Source organism: Suncus etruscus, chromosome 19 (genome assembly GCF_024139225.1).
Source record: "Suncus etruscus isolate mSunEtr1 chromosome 19, mSunEtr1.pri.cur, whole genome shotgun sequence".
NCBI lineage: Eukaryota > Metazoa > Chordata > Mammalia > Eulipotyphla > Soricidae > Suncus > Suncus etruscus.
The window spans coordinates 25,472,728-25,489,166 of NC_064866.1; the positions used below are offsets into that span (position 1 = coordinate 25,472,728).

The 16,439-nt window shown below is 37.1% G+C and overlaps 1 non-coding gene across 1 annotated transcript; it reads left to right on the forward strand.

The window, feature by feature from the left end:
* Nucleotides 1–283: 283 nt before the first annotated feature.
* Nucleotides 284–416, forward strand: LOC125997779 (small nucleolar RNA SNORA51). The gene has a single exon (XR_007491798.1). It is a non-coding gene; the product is annotated as a small nucleolar RNA SNORA51 (small nucleolar RNA).
* The last annotated feature ends 16,023 nt before the right edge of the window (nucleotides 417–16,439 follow it).

A 16,439-nucleotide genomic window follows, 5' to 3' on the forward strand; every position in this document is an offset into this window, starting at 1 on the left:
AAACATTTGTGTCATGATTCTCAGAGACAAAACAGAGGAGGACTGGAGGGTCCAGCTCCTGACATGAAGCTCACCACAGGGATCGTTTAGTGCAGTCACAGAAATAATTACACTGAGAACTATCATAACAAAATGTGACTGCATGAGGAAAGTAGAAAGCCTGTCTAGAATATAGGCCGGTGTGGGGTGGGGAGCAAGGACACTTGGGATATTGGTCATGGGAATGTTGCACTGGTGGAGGATTTTATATATATATTTAAAAAAAAAAAGAAAGAAAAGATAAGGCCTCCCAATTCTTACCACAGGCTGTGTTCTTTACACTGACTGTATAGAAAGAGGAGGTATAGTAATTGCACCCCATATACACCTCAACACAGGCCTTTTGCCTGGTCTGTATTGTGAACTGGGGGACAAAAAAAAAGCCAAAAAACTTTCTATCCAAAGTTCAACCCATAAATGAGTATTATCATTCTATGTCTGTCCCTCTCATTCTCATTTGACTCATATAATACTCTTTATATACATCAATTTCTTAAACTGTGCCATTATTTAGGACCTTTCTTATTGAGGAATGCTCTCAAAGCTATAATTTGTCCTATTGATAATGCTTTTGCTTTGCCCCATGAATTCTGAAAATTTGTGTCTTGATTCTCATTTGTTTTCAGCAATCTTTAGTTCTTTTTTGATTTCTTTTCTGACCCACTTATTATTCAGTAGTGAGTTGTTTGGTTTCCAGGTGTTAATGATATTTCTCTGTTTTTATTTGTTATGTATGTCTTTTCAGTGCATCATGGTCTGAGATAATAGTTGATATAATTTCTATTCTCCTAATTTTATGGAGAAATTTTGTAGTCTTTGTGATCTATCTTGGCAAATTTTTCTTCTATATTGGAAAAAGACTGTGTATTTATCTTTTGGGGATGAAAACCAGCAATGTAAAACATTGATTCAAAACCTTTAGTGAAACAGATAACAATTAATTGAAAACAAAATATACAACTTCAGCACAAAATTGAAAAGTCAAGTGAAATGTTAAGTCTCAATACATTTTCTTCTGAGCTAAAAATTGAACAGACATTCAAAACACTGGAATAAAGAAAAGTAAAAGTAATAACAATTTAGAACACTGATAGTAAAAATAATATCCAAATGGTCAATAGTACAGCAAGAAAGTACAGTATATAAATTATGTATCCTATATGGCTTAAATCAGTCTTTTGAGCACCACAACCTTTTTGACAAAAGAGTAATGCTCTTGCTCAAATCTATCCCCAGGGAAAAAGCAAAAACTAAGTGATAAATAGAATATAAGGAAAAACATTAGGAGATCACCCTTTGTTGAAACAACTTAAGACTGTATCTTACTTCTTTAACTAGTTGCTTGAAGTAAATGTAATATTTCAAGAAAGACCTGGAACCATATTTTCAGATGTTCTTAGCACCTAGTATGAAAAATTTTATCTAGTCCCTAAATGACTAACAAAGTTATTTAGGACTCTAAATGATTTATTTTGTTCAAATAACCATGCAATTTTCTTTTTTCTGAAATCCTTCAAACATGCAGATAACAACCTGTGTTTTTATTTCTGGATTTTTACTGGAACATTAAAGTATTTTTGTGGTTGTGTACCTGTGAGAGTAAAAATGTGTTCTGTAGATTGAATTGAGATGAGAGCTATTTATAAAAGATATGACAATTAAGAACTGGTTCATAAACAAAACACTGAACATATAAGACTGATTTGATTATTGAAAAATGACCACTTATCTGCATCAAATAACTATAAAGCTACCTCTGGGTTCAAATCATTTTGTCTGAACCTATAGAATTCTAATACCATAAGTCCAGTAAATTATATGTTAAGTCAACAATATTTATTCTTAAAAAATATCAAGCATATACTTAATATAGTGAAACTGGATTTTTATTTAGGGAGTGTCAGAAAAGGAATAAAAGCTTTATTACGGTTTTCTCAAGCATGTTTACTTTCAGTTTATTTTGAAACAGAGAAGTAAATTTGCAAAGAAATTTAATAGACAAAGTCAGGAAAATTTTATATAGCTTCTCCTTACTTTATGCAGATATCAAAAAAAATCAGAAGGAAACAAAGATATTTGTCATTGATCTTGTATAGTCTCTCTCCCCACCATCCTGAATCTGCCTTTCTCTCTTTCCTCTATCTATGTCTCTGACTCTCTTTCCTCTATCTATGTCTCTGACTCTGGCTCTCTGGCTCTCTCTGTTTCTCTCTCTCTCAAGAAGCCCAGTAAATACATGTATAAAATGTATTCAAAATATATTTTACAATCTGAGATCTTATGAAGAAACTATCTATAAGCATATATAGGAAAACAATATTCCAACAGGGATTTCAATCAAGAGTAAAGCAATCATGTTAGCTCCCTTGGATTTTGTTTGTTTTTTTTTTTATTTCAGTTTATCCTGAAAGACACAAAGAGATAGAACCATGGGAATTAATTACCTAATAATAGAAAATGCATGAAAGTGGTCAATTGCTGTACTTGTCAAAACATAGCATTCAACAAATTTTCATTAAAGGAATTCATTTTCCAAGTAAGATAGAGTCTGGATCTCCTTAGAGACAGAAAGATAATAAACAAAGATGAATCCAGATTGACAAATAAAAGTAGCCACAGTTGTATTAACTTCCAGTTTTATAAAAGTTAAAATGTGACTGTAAAAGCTTTGTTTTCCATTGATTCTAACTCAATTTGAAAGCCCTCATATCTGATTTTCCTATAAGGAAACCTTTCCCCCTGAGTAAAGCAATTGGTTCTTAGACTAGATAATGGTATATGATCTTATAAAATATAAAACACTTATAAGTACATACATTAAAACTGTTTGTCCATTTTTAAAAGAATTGTATAAAACCCTAATTCTTTATCACTGTGTTCTGTTTTATCAGATGTCACAGTTTTATGGTGTTGTAATGGTGTCATGTATCCCCCTAAAATTCATGAGTTATAGTTCTGCCTCTCATTGCGATGGCATTGAAGAGCAGAGCTCTGAGAGTTAATTACTGTCTGGGTCCTTTTAAAAAGGATTATTTCCCTTGTAAGAAAAGATACAGGAGAGTTTACTGATTTTTCTTTGTGCGAAGTAGAAGTGGACCATATGTCAACTAGGAAGAGAACCCTCACTGTGAAATGAATTGTCTAACACCTTATCTTGAATTTCTCAGCCTCTAAGACTATAAAAATAGCTTTTTAATTTCTATTGGTTGTCATTCTATAATATGCTGGCAATCAAACTTGTGTATCAGCCATGTACAATACAAGAACTTTAACAAACCAGTATCTAAATATTTTGTAATTTATAGAAAAACTTTATTCTGAAAACTGAGAAACATGCAAGAGGGACTATGAGAGTTCCTACTCCCCAAAGAACCCAAAATTGTAAAGTAAATATATATGTAAAAAAAAACTTACAGGCAACGTCTGTTCTAATAATGATAACCAAAAGGCATGTCCAAAATACCAAGAAGAAAAATGCCAGTTACTTTTAAAGTGGATAAAAATGGCATCATAAAAACAAGTAAGTAAGCAGGTTTGATATTCAACATTGCAAGAAACTTGGGCCTTATTTCAAAAGATGATAGAGAAAGAAGCAAAATAATTTAAGTGAATTTGTAGAAAAAAGAATTAATTGCAAAATTCACAATTGCTATATAAAATACTATTTTATTAGGTCATACTAAATGGCAATGTCATAAATTATAACTTCGAGTGCTATTACTACTGTTTTACTACTCCTATTAAAATTGCTAATGATGACTATATATAATATTGTATTTATTCCTCTATGAAATGCACAGTTTATTCTAGTTATGATCTGTACCCCTGGTCTTTTTAATTTAGTTTTTCTAAACTTTTTTATTTGTTTTATTTATTGATTGATGTTTTGGGGCAATACCCAGAGATGTTCAGGGGCCACTTTTGATTCTGCACTCGGAAATCGCCCCTTGACAGGCTGGGGGACCATATGGGATGCGAGTAATCGAACTGGTCCCTCCTGGGTTGGTCACATGCAAGATAAATTTAATAACTCTCTTCCATTAATAAAAAAATGCAATTTTAGAAAAGATGTATTAATATGATCATATTAAAAGACAATACAACTGTTTCATGTGAAACATTTGAAAATAAAAATATTTATTTATATGAATCTGGGTATTATTCTACTGGTCATTATTATTTTATTCTTTTTCAAGGGTAAAATTATAACATGAATTAAATTTAATTAACTTAAGTTTTCACTCCAGTTTTTGTGATCTCATATTTGTTATGAATTTGTAATCTCTGTAAATATTAATATCTTAGTGGGATTCTTGACATTTTCAACAAAATCCTTTAGAGGATCAATAATGTAAAGTTTAGCAGTATAATAGATATGCTTTGGAATATTTAAATATATGAATTATTCAGAAAAAATCCTTTGAGTTTACATCTCTTAAATTCTTCAGAAAAGTCTTTGAATTATCAAAACAGCTCAGTATAAGGCAACAGAAAATGATATCTGATCTCTTCACTTCATTTAAAGTAAAACAGATAGGAAAGAACAGTTTATATTTTTTTATTAGATTCACCAATTTGATGGCATCATTTGGTGTGAAAGTCCTTCCTACAGAAAATATATACACCTAAAATAAATGAAAAAAAAATAATGGATTTCTTGAATCTTAAGGTTCGCAATGATTGAGATGAATACAGAAGTCTAATCTTTTTATCAGTATTCATTCACTATTAGAACATTTAAGTTCATTAAGTTTAGGTTTATTCTATTATACCTGATTTGTAGCAAAGCATTCATTTATCAATTGTTCAGTTTGTGTAGACTTATTATAATAGACAACAAAATAGTCCTTCTAAAAGTTTCTTTTTGGAGATTCTCACAAGAGCCATTGAACTACTTCTCTAAAGTGACACTTTATTAAGTAGCATTATTCAGGATTATTATGATCTCTGTCACCTAATAGATAGCAGTGTTTTCTCCTAATTGGCTTAATCAAAGCCTGGTACATTTACTATTCTCTTACACTGCCAGCTTCATGGACTGCATTAGTAGTTCCAAAGCAGAATATTAAAACGAAAATCTACAATCATTGTAACATTATAGTTGGATGTTACAGAAAACTTACATTTAGTATTCATATGCATTGTCTAGTATTCTAAGAGAGGGAACAGTCTTGTCTTATACCAGATTTTAGAAGAAAGGTTTTTAGTTCGTCTCCATTGAGCATAATAGTAACTGGGATACAAAGGCCACCCACAGAATGGGAGAAACTATTCACTCAACACCCATCAAATCAGGGGCTAATATTGAAAATATACAAGGTACTGACAGAATTTAACAAGAAAAAAACATCTAACACCATCAAAAACGGGGAGAAATTTCTCAAAGGAATGGGGACAATTCCTCAAAAAAGATATACAATGGCCAAAAGGCACATGAAAAAATGCTCCACATCATTAATCATCAGAAAGATGCAAATGAAAACAATGAGTTACCATCTATGCCATAGAGACTGGCACACATCACAAAAAAACAAGAACAATCAGTGCTGGCAGGGATGTGGGGAGAAGAGAACTCTTATTCACTACTGGTAGGAATGTCAGTAAATTGAGATTTATGGGAAAATAAAATGGATAGTCCTCAATAAAACTGGAAATTGAGTTCCCAGATGATCCAGCAATACCAGTCCTAGGGATATACCCTAGGAAAACAAAAACGCAATAGAAAAATATCTTCATCACACCTATATTCATCGCAGCACTATTTACAATAACCAGACTCTGGAAACAATCAAGATGCCCTTTAACAGATGAATGGTTAAAGAAACACAATGGAATACTATGCATTCATCAGAAAAAATGAAGTCATGAAATTTTCCTATAGTTGGATGGACATGGAAACTATTATATTGAGTGAAATTAGAGGGAGAGAGATAGTCACAGAATAGTCTCACTTATCAATGGGATTTAAGAAATATAAAAGACATTCTGTTAATAATACCCATAGACAATAAAGATGAGGAATGGAAGGACCGTCCACAATATGAAGCTTACCACAATGAGTGGTGAGTGCAGTTAGAGAAATAATTTCACTAACAACTATCATGACAATTGTAGTGAGTGATAGAAATAGAATATTTATCTAATACAGGAAGGGGCTGGGGGAGGAAGGGAAAGGGGGTCATTGGTGGCAGGAAAGTTGCACTGGTGAAGGCAGTGTACGTTTTTAACGTTAGATTTTATTTCTTTATAATAATTTTAATTTTGACCAAAGTGGATTACAGATCATTCACAGTAGTATTTTAGGTACATAGTGACATTGAATCAGGGGCATTCCCACCACCAATGTTGTCCTCTCTCCAGCTTTGTTCCCAGCATGCACCCCATATCGTCCCTCCTTTGCCCTCCCCCAGGGCTGTTAGTATAAATGGTCCCTTCTGTGTCTAGCTTGTTGTAGATTTGGTATCGATTCTGTTGTCATTGGCTTTGGATTTGGTGTTTAAATTTGATCATTTTTATTTCTTCTCAATGTTCATACTCCTGTTTGGTTTTGGTGCCCTCCATTATTTTCCCCTCAATTTGTGAGGAAGAACAAGAGGGTTCAAGTTATGTGGTTCTGTTTGAAGGTAAGAAGAAAATAAAAGGATAGGGGCAAAAATTCAAAGCAAAAAACGGGAGTAGTCCTTCTAGAGACTATTTTTAATGACTGAAATCCAACTGCAAGCATGTTTTTAATCATGGTGCTTAAATAAAGATTTTTATTTTAAAGGAAATTCTAAAGATACTTTTTCTAAGTTTTGTTATTTGGGCAAATTTTACATTTTTGGTGCTCTTTATTATATATTTAAATTTTTGTCCCCACAGTCTACAATACTATCATTGATAGGGTTTCTTGCATACAATATTCAAATACTATAACCCTCTCACCAGATTGTCTATTTTCTCTGAACCATTATCATTATCTAAAAGCCCCCCTTGAAGCCATTATTCCTACCCCAAAATCCCAATCAATATTTTCTCACCACGATAAGTCAAGTTATAGACTGGTTCACAAACTCTATTTCTTTGGGTCATTTATTATTCCCATACTATGTGTCTTCCCCTCGCCTTTTGACTAACATCATTAAGCATGATCTTCTTCAGATCCCTCATGTATTAGAATTTTTCATGATCTCATCTTATCTTAAAGTGGAGTAGTATTGCACTGTGTGTATATATGTATATATTTATATACACACATTTTCAGTAATTCATTCTTGGACAGAATGGTTATTTCTAGAGTTTTGATTATTATGAATATTGTTTCAATAAAGAGAAGAGTGAATCTTTCTACAGAGATTTTAAGCCTTTGGGAAGTAAAAACATTGAATTGTTGACCATATGGAAGCACATTACTAGGATTTTTTGTTAAGTATCTGTTGTTTTCCAAAAGGTTTAAACCAAGCATAATTCCACCAAAATGGAAGGGAGATTCTTTTCCCATATATTCCTGCCAGCACTGGTTATTTTAGTGTTTTCTGTTATGTACAACTATTAATTATATGAGGTGATATCACTTCTCTTTTGTTTTATGTTAACCTGATTATGAGTGATGCAAGAGCATTTTCATATATCTCTGTTTACCACTTATATATTTTCCTTTAGAAAGTTTTTATTTATCTGTTATCTTAGGACAATGAATTATTTCAAATAATATATAAATAGTTAAAGCTGACACTAATATTGTTTGAACCCCCAAATCAAGCATTATTATTCTACTAGTAGCTTTTTGTAATTTGTAATTATTTTCTACATAAAATTTTTGAAATTATTTTATACTTAAAATTTTTGTTGTAATTTCAAATGATATGGAAAAAAATAACCATAATTTAATCAATACCCTTAGAGATTGTTATAATATATTTTCACATAAGTGGTTGGAAATGTATATGGGAGTTATGTAGTACAATGTGAAAAAAAGTTTTTTATAAGGTGCAGAAAATCTAATTTATTGTTGAGGCTAAAACTGCTCACTCTAAATTATTTCAGTAGAAAATTAATACTGTTTCAAAATTTTATTTAGATGTTACCCAGTTCTATTTCTTAATCATAAATTATGTTGCCTAGAGAATTGAGTCCTTAATAAAAATGATATGGGTACAGTATATATTTCATTGAAGTAGTTATTAACTTATAGTTTGAAGATAAGCATTTTGTCACAGTTCAATTTATATCTTTATCATATTATTTTATATTAAAAGCTATGTAGTCATTTAATCTATATAGAATCATGAGCAATAGAGAGATAAATATCCAGACATTAAGAAAATTAACCAAACAAAATGCAATGTCATTTTTTGTAAGGATACTTTTGTTTGACATTATTTATTGTCAATAACATATTTTTGATACTATAGTCTCAAGGTCTACAGAGTATAAAAGATTATTTGTCTCATGGAGTAGCTCTTGGGGTACAGATTGAATTAAAGGGATTCTTTTGAATCCTCTTGAGAAAAGTGGATACATGGGCAGTGAAGTATGATGAAAATATTAGAACACACACAAATGTTTTTATTACACACACAAAAGAAACCCTCTAATTCAAACTGGACCCCAAGAGCCAGTCTGGGAAATAATTGCATAATGCTTTTATCTTAAAATGTATTCAATGATGTGATGCTCTATTAATTATTTCCCAGTATTCAGCTCAAGCAAAATTTATTGAGTGCCTACAATCTTTTGCTACAGAATAATCCAAAAAAGTAAAGGAGACTCTCACTGCCTTGATATACTGCATTCCAAAGGAGGAGCTGAGAACAAAGAACAATAGCATAAATAGAACATAAGAACTGATAGAAAGAGTAAAAGAAAACTGGGTAGAGGATCATAGATTAAATGGAGATTAATGTTTGCTGAACCAAAGGAATTTGCTATTGAGCTTATTAGAGGAAGAAAAGAGCTCAGTAAGCCTTCATGATAAACAATAGTTTCAAATTGCAAGTGTTTCTGTTCTAAGCCATATATCATTCTATAAATATAGTTGCTTTGCAACTATATATACTAATATATAACTATTTCACAAGTTTGAGACTCAGACTTATAAAAACTAAATCATCATACAAATATGGAATAGTGAGATTATTATCAAATTATTATTTTTATTAATTTTTATTGAGAACAATGTGAATTACAAGTCTTTCACAGTTATATTTAAGGTACATAGTGACAGTGAATTAGAGCAATTCCCACCACCAGTATTGATCCTCCCTATGACACTATTCACAACATGCGTCCCAAGCTTCCACCCTTAGTTCCCAGGACTGCTACTGTAACAGGTACCATTTGTGTATAGCTTGTTGTGGTTTGGGTCTCTTGATTTTGTTGTCATTGCTTTGGGTTGGGTATTTAAATCTGATCATTTTTTATTTTGACTCTATGTTCATGAGACTACTTTGACCCTGATACCATCAGCTATTGTAGGAAGACATAAAAATATGAGGCAGAGCAAGATGATTCATGTTATATGGTTCTGTTAAGAAAGGAAAGAAAGAAGAAAAGAAGAAAGAGAAAAGAGAAAAAAAGAGATATAAAGGAAAGGAAGGAAGGAAGGAGGGAAAAAGGAAGGAGGAAGGAAAGAGGAAGGAAGGAAAAAGGAAGGAAGGAAGGAGGAGGAAAGAGAAAAAAGAGATATAAAGGAAAGGAAGGAAGGAAAGAAGGAAGGAAGGAAGGAGGGAAAAGGAAGGAGGAAGGAAAGAGGAAGGAAGGAAAAAGGAACGAAGGAAGGAGGAAGGAAGAAGGAAGGAAGAAGGAAGGAAGGAAGGAAGGAAAAAAGGAAGGAAGAAGGAAGGAAGGAGGAAGGAAGGAAGGAAGGAAGGAAGGAAGGAAGGAAGGAAGGAAGGAAGGAAGGAAGGAAGGAAGGAAGGAAGGAAGGAAGGAAGGTAAGACAAAGAAAGAAAAAGGAGAAAGGAAAAGAGAGAGAGAGAGAGAGAGAGAGAGAGAGAGAGAGAGAGAGAGAGTGGAGCAGGGAATCCCTGTCTGGAAGCTATAAATAAAAATTTAAAAGAAGAAACTAAGAAAAAAAAGAATGCAAAAATGTGGTATCTCCACACTTGAAACACTGTCATGAGACCAACTACAGGCTTCAGACATGCTCATTGTCTGTCTTTTTATGGTCCCAGGAAATGTTCTGCTCAGTTGTGGTTGTCAAAGTCAGTCCTCTATAATATATAATATATATTATTTATATATCTAATATCTATTTTGAGTATAAATATATCTATATTAAATATAAGTATATTTTATATAAGTTTAATTTTATATAGAATTATTTATATATTTTTATTTATATGTTTATACATATAAATATTTATATTATATATAAATATATAAAAATTTATATATAAATTTTATTTATATAAAATATATATTATACATAATTATATATTATATAATCTATTTAAGCACCATGATTACAAGCATGATTTTAGTTGTGTTTCGGTCATAAAATGTACTCCCCTTCACCAGTGCAACATTACACCATCAATGCACACCCCCTCCTTCCCAACCCTTGCCTGTATTTGAGACAGGCATTCAATTCTCTCACCAAGATTGTCATGATAGTTTTTATGTAGTTATTTCCCTAACTGCAGCACTACTCTTTGTGGTGTACTTCATATTGTGAGTCAGTCCTTCCAGCCCTCATCTCTATTGTTTCTGGGGATTGATACAATAATGTCCTTAATATTTCTTAAAACCCAGAGGACAGTGAGACTGTTCTGTGTCTATATATCTCCCTTTGACTTATTTCACTCAGCATAATAGATTCCATGTACATCTACATATAGGAAAATTTTATGACTTCATCTCTCCTGATGGCTGCACAATATTCATTATATATGTACCACAACAATAGTTATTTAAAGAGCATGGTATTGGAATAAAGACAGATCCTCAGATCAGTGGAATTGACTTGAATATTCAGATAATGTTCCCCAGGCATACAATCAACTAATCTTTGATAAAAGGGCAAGAAACCCAAAATGGAACAAGGAAAGCCTCTACAACAAGTGATGTTGGCACAACATCATGTGCAAAAAAGCAAACTGCGACCCCCATCTAACACCTTGCACAAAGGTCAAATTGAAATGGATTAAAGACCTTGATATTAGGCCTGAAACGTTAAGGTATATAGAACAACACATAGGTAAAACATTCCGTGACATTGAGACTAAAGGCATTTTCAAGGAAGAAACAGCACTCTCTAAACAAGTGGAAGCAGAGATAAACAGATGGACTATATTAAGCTGAGATGCTTCTGCATCTCAAAGGAAAAAGTGACGAGGAAACAACAGCCACTCCCAGAATGGGAGAAACGGTTCACCCAATAACCATCAGATAAGGGGCTAATATCCAAAATATACAAGTAACTAACAGAACTTAACAAGAAAATATATCTAACCCAGTCAAAAAAAGGGGAGAAGAAATGAACAGACACTTCCTCAAAGAAGAAATACAAATAAACGAGATACATGAAAAAATGCTCCACGTCACTAATCATTAGGGAGATGCAAATCAAAACAACAATGAGGTACCATCTCACACCACAGAAACTGGCATATATTACAAAAAACAAAAACAATCAATGCTGGCAGGGATGGAGAGAGACAGGAAATCTCATTCCCTGGTGGTGGGATGTTGTCAAGTCCAGCCATAATGAAAAACAATATGTAGATTTCTCAAAAAAAAAAAAAAAAAACTGGAAATTGAGCTCCCATATGATCCCGGTATACCATTCCTAGGGATATACCCTAGGAACACAAAAAAACAAAACAATTCAAAATCCCTTCCTCACACCTATATTCATTGCAGTGCTATATACAATCGCCATACTCTGGAAAGAGATTTTTGTTTTTGCACAGATCTTAGGATAAAGTCTAGAATAGAGAGGGTTTTTGTGTGTGTGTTTTTGGGGTTTTTTTTTTTTTTTTGTGGTTTCAGAAGTTCTCAGTCATGGTTGTTGTAGTCAGTCTTCTGTAATTAGTGATCTTGGTTTTTGCACAGAACAAAGAATGGAATGTCTTCTGATTTTTATCTCACCATTAGGTGATTTGGTAGAGCAACCTACCCCTATATCAAGTTGTTGTTGTTGCCTCATCATCCAGTTTTCATATAAACCTACACTGGGTAAGTTGGTGCAGGAGCTGTTTTAGGGACACCCCACAGGGAGTTTGATTCCTGGTGCTGCTTCAAGGAATTGTGCCAACTCTAAAGTTGGAATGGAGGGTTTGAGGTCTAAGTCGAGTCCCCATGACAAAAGTTCAGAGTGGACGATGCCCCTGTACTATAAAATTGGTAGGTTCTTATCCCTAGTAGATAAGAACTTGTCTCTATACATAAGATTTACCCATTTTAATGTACTTATGCAAAAAGGAATGATGAGATTATCTTGTTGGTGCATTTGGGGTAAAAATGACATGCTATACAATCTCTCTGCTCTGCTTTTGACCTGAGATTTTTTTCCCAAGCAAGACTTTTCTTTTTTTTATTGTAATAATTTATTCAAGAGACAAAATTAACATAATGAGGTAAACTAACATACATAATATAGTGACATAACATAACATATAATATAATTTATATAATAATACATGTAAATCAAAGAAAGTTTCTGATTAAAAACACATTTTTTTCCATAATGGCTTACATATCTTTCACAATAGTATTTTAGGTACATATTAACATTGAATCAGGGTAATACCCATCACCAACTATGTCCTCCCCCCATTCCAGTTCCCTTTCTACAGCCCATATACCCCACCTTCACCCCCTTCGCTGCTAGAGTAGGTGGACCCCTCTTTGTCTGGCTTACTATTAGTGATCACATATCTGTTTGGTCCTAGAACTCTCCCTTGTTTCCCCCTCTATTTAAGAGGCAGAGCTAGAAAAATTGAGGTATGTGGTTTTGTTTGAAGGCAAGAAAAGCAATAGAATGGGGTACAAAATAAGAGGGAAAAAAAAGAAGTCAAAAGTCAAATACGCCGAAAATGGGCTGAGTCCCTCTAGAGGCTTCCAACCTCAGTTTGAGAGAGGATGTGAAAAAGGTAATTGAAATACCACAACAATACAGAAAAAATACCGAATTAAATAACCGGTGAGCACTACAGCAATAAAGAAGGCACCACACAATAGTCTCGGTTCTGAAATCAAATCATGCTCGAGTGCAAAACGAAAGAGAAAGACAAGACAAAATAAAATAAAATAATATTGGAGACATCGATCGTAATCTCCACACCAAAATAAAGACGTCAAAAAAAATCGATCAATCGATAAATAAACATGTGGAGAAATGATTGTTTTGTGCTTTTTTTTTCTCCTTTTCTGGAGTTGAATTTTATCTCTGGAGATAGAGAAACCTTTGCTTTGGAGAGTGGATACCAGGTGTGTGGCGGCCTTGGTAAGCAAGAAAGAGTCAGCGGCGACGAGCAGCAAGTCATCCATATAGTGATAAAAGCACACAGAGGGGTACAGGGAGTGAAAAGGATCTACAATAGAGGCAACAAAGACTTGGCAGAGGGTTGGACTGTTTGCCATTCCTTGTGGAAGGACTTTCCACTGAAATCTAGGGTTAGGGCCAGCACAATTGGTGACCGGAAGAGAAAAGGCAAAGCGTTTGCAATCATCGGGGTGCAATGGAATGGAAAAAAAAAAAACAGTCCTTTAGATCCAGAACAATTTTGGAGCAAGAAGCAGGAATGGCCGTAGGGACAGGGAGGCCAGGTTGTGTGGCTCCCATGGGGACCATGGTTTTATTAATCTGTCTAAGATCATGTAGCAGACGCCAAGTGCCAGATTTCTTTTTAATAACAAAAATAGGGGTATTCCACGGAGACGTGGAAGGTTCAATGTGGCCAGCTTGTAGCTGTTCTTGTACTAGAGAGGTGGCGGCCGCAAGCTTTTCGGCAGAAAGAGGCCATTGAGGGACCACAACAGGGTCATCAGAGTGCCAGGAGATTTTAAGAGCAGGGGGCAGAGAAGGAACGGTGGGAACTGACAAGGAGGTAGGGTGAGGAAGAGTAAATTACGAATAAACAGAGGAGGCAGATGGAGGGTGATGAAAGCCCAGTCCCTGCCTGCCAGGATTAGGGCGAGCCTGGATGGGTTTGGAAATGCCCTGGAGATGTTTGCCAAGGCCACGGGTGGGAATGTAGCCTTGTTGGAGCATTTGTTGGATAGCTGCTTTATTTTTGCATTTAATGACAAGGACGCCCATTTGTTCCATGAGGTCCCTGCCCCAGAGGTTAATGGGGAGGTCAGGGATAATATAGGGGCAAACGAGGCCAGTGTCTCTATCCTCATCTTGCCAAACAAGTTTATTAGCACTAACCAGAACTTGTTTGACAGAGCCTGCCACCCCTGTGACATTGTCGAAGGAGGTAGCCGTAGGCCAGTCCTCGGGCCAATCCAGAGGGGAAAAACAAGTAGTATCAGCTCCGGTATCCAAAAGGCCCATGAAGGGGCGTCCCTGAATGGTGAGTGTAAGGATGGATGAAGGTCGCGCCTGACACATGGCTTTGACCCAAAAGATGTCAGAGGAACCTGGGTGAGTGGCGCCACGAGTGGGCGCAAGAGCAGGAAGGTCAACATTTAGAGGTAAAGGCAAGGCCTGGGCAATACGCTGTCCAGGGACAACTTGCACAGGATGGAAAGGGGGCAGTGGCAAGTAAAATAACCTCTCCAGTATAGTCATTGTCCACAACAGATGGCTGGATAATCAAACCCTTGATGGTCATGGAGGCCCTGCCAATAACCATAAAGAAGTGCCCCGGTGGTGGAGGCCCAAAAATACCAGTGGGGATTTTATAAATGCCATGTTCAGGGGTTAATAAGTGGGGGTAGGAGGCGCACAAGTCACAAGTCCACTCCTGCGGAGCCTGCGGTGGCCCTGATAAGGTTGCTGGGGGGTGGGAAGGGTGGATGGCTGGTGCGGGCGCTGTTGATAAAAAACCTGTTGGTTCAGGGGTGCAGAGGGTTGGGGTTCAAGAGGGTGGGGATTGAGAGGGGCAAGGGTAATAGAAGGGGGGGCGTGGGAACGGGTGCGGGTCCTGGATCAGACATGGGCCGGCACGTAGCTGCGAAGGGTGATGTTGGCGGCAACCCCCTGACTCCAGTGGAATGGGGTGCATGTGGAAGTGGTGCAGCATGTCCAGGACCGACTGGAACCATAGGTGCTGCACGTGGCACTGACCACGGCTGTTCAGCGACAGGCGCAGGTGCTTGGCCTTGCCCTGGAAATTGAAGGTCAGCACGTACTCCCCAGACCGTGTCTCACTCTGCTGGATGACGATGAGGCCGTGACTTCGAGGGCCACCAGCCAGCACCAGCTGTGCTGCCCTGACCCGGGACAAGGTGCCATAGAACCAGGGGTAGTCGGATAATTCTAGCTGAGTCTCTGTCCCTGGTTCCAGCTCTGCTCCCTCATCCCCTGTGATATTGCTGTCTCCGCTGCTGCTACAGCCACTGGGACACTCCAAAGTCTCCAGGGGGACATGGGTCAGGCCCTCCACCACCGACTCTCGAGTGCGACTGTACAGGCGGTCACCACGGTTGCTATAGTCTCAGGAGTGGCAGCATCGGGCGTGGGCGATGCGCTCCGGTGCCACAAGTCGCGCACACCGTCCACCACACATAGGCTCATGTTGCGGAGCGAGAAGCCTTTGCGCACCCGGGTTTTGGGCACGGCTGGGCCCGATGACGACGACACGTCCTCGGAGCTGCGTGAGTGGCCATGCAAAGCCGCCGCTGCTTCTACCGCCTTGGGTGCGGGCTCCAGGGTGCTGTCGGGGCCCCGTGTCACCAGCACCCTGTGCACCTCGGCCCGAAGGCCGCTAAGAAGTTGGCGGTGAAGTGGTGCGAGAAGGAGGCGCCCGCGTCGGGGGTGTCGTAGGCCGGGTGCTAGTGCACAAAGCGGCAGAACTTGTGCGCAAAGTCCACAGCTGCTGCCTGCGCCTGCAGCTCGCAGAACTGCCGCCAGTCTGGGGGGGCCGAGGGTGCATTAGACGCAAGGGGCAAGACAGGATTTGAGGGGGAAGGATGTGAAGAGAAAGGAGCAGGATCCAAAGGAGGAGCGGTGGGTGCCGGCGCGGTGGCACCAAGGTTTGAAGGGGACAGAGAGGGAGGGCACGTAGAGCAGACGGGAGGGAAGGTTCTCGAGTGGGAGGCGGATTTTTGCCCTTCTTGGGGCCAGGCAAGGACAGGTCCACAGAGGAGCCAGAACAGAAAGTGCAGCGAGAATGCTCACAGGAGGCATAATCAAGAGCTTGTTGAGCCTGGGAAACAACGGTGCGACTAGTAGGAGAGAAGGGGACATCAACAATAATGCCTTGAAGCAGTCGCCAATATTGCATGACAAGTTTGCGGTGGGGTTC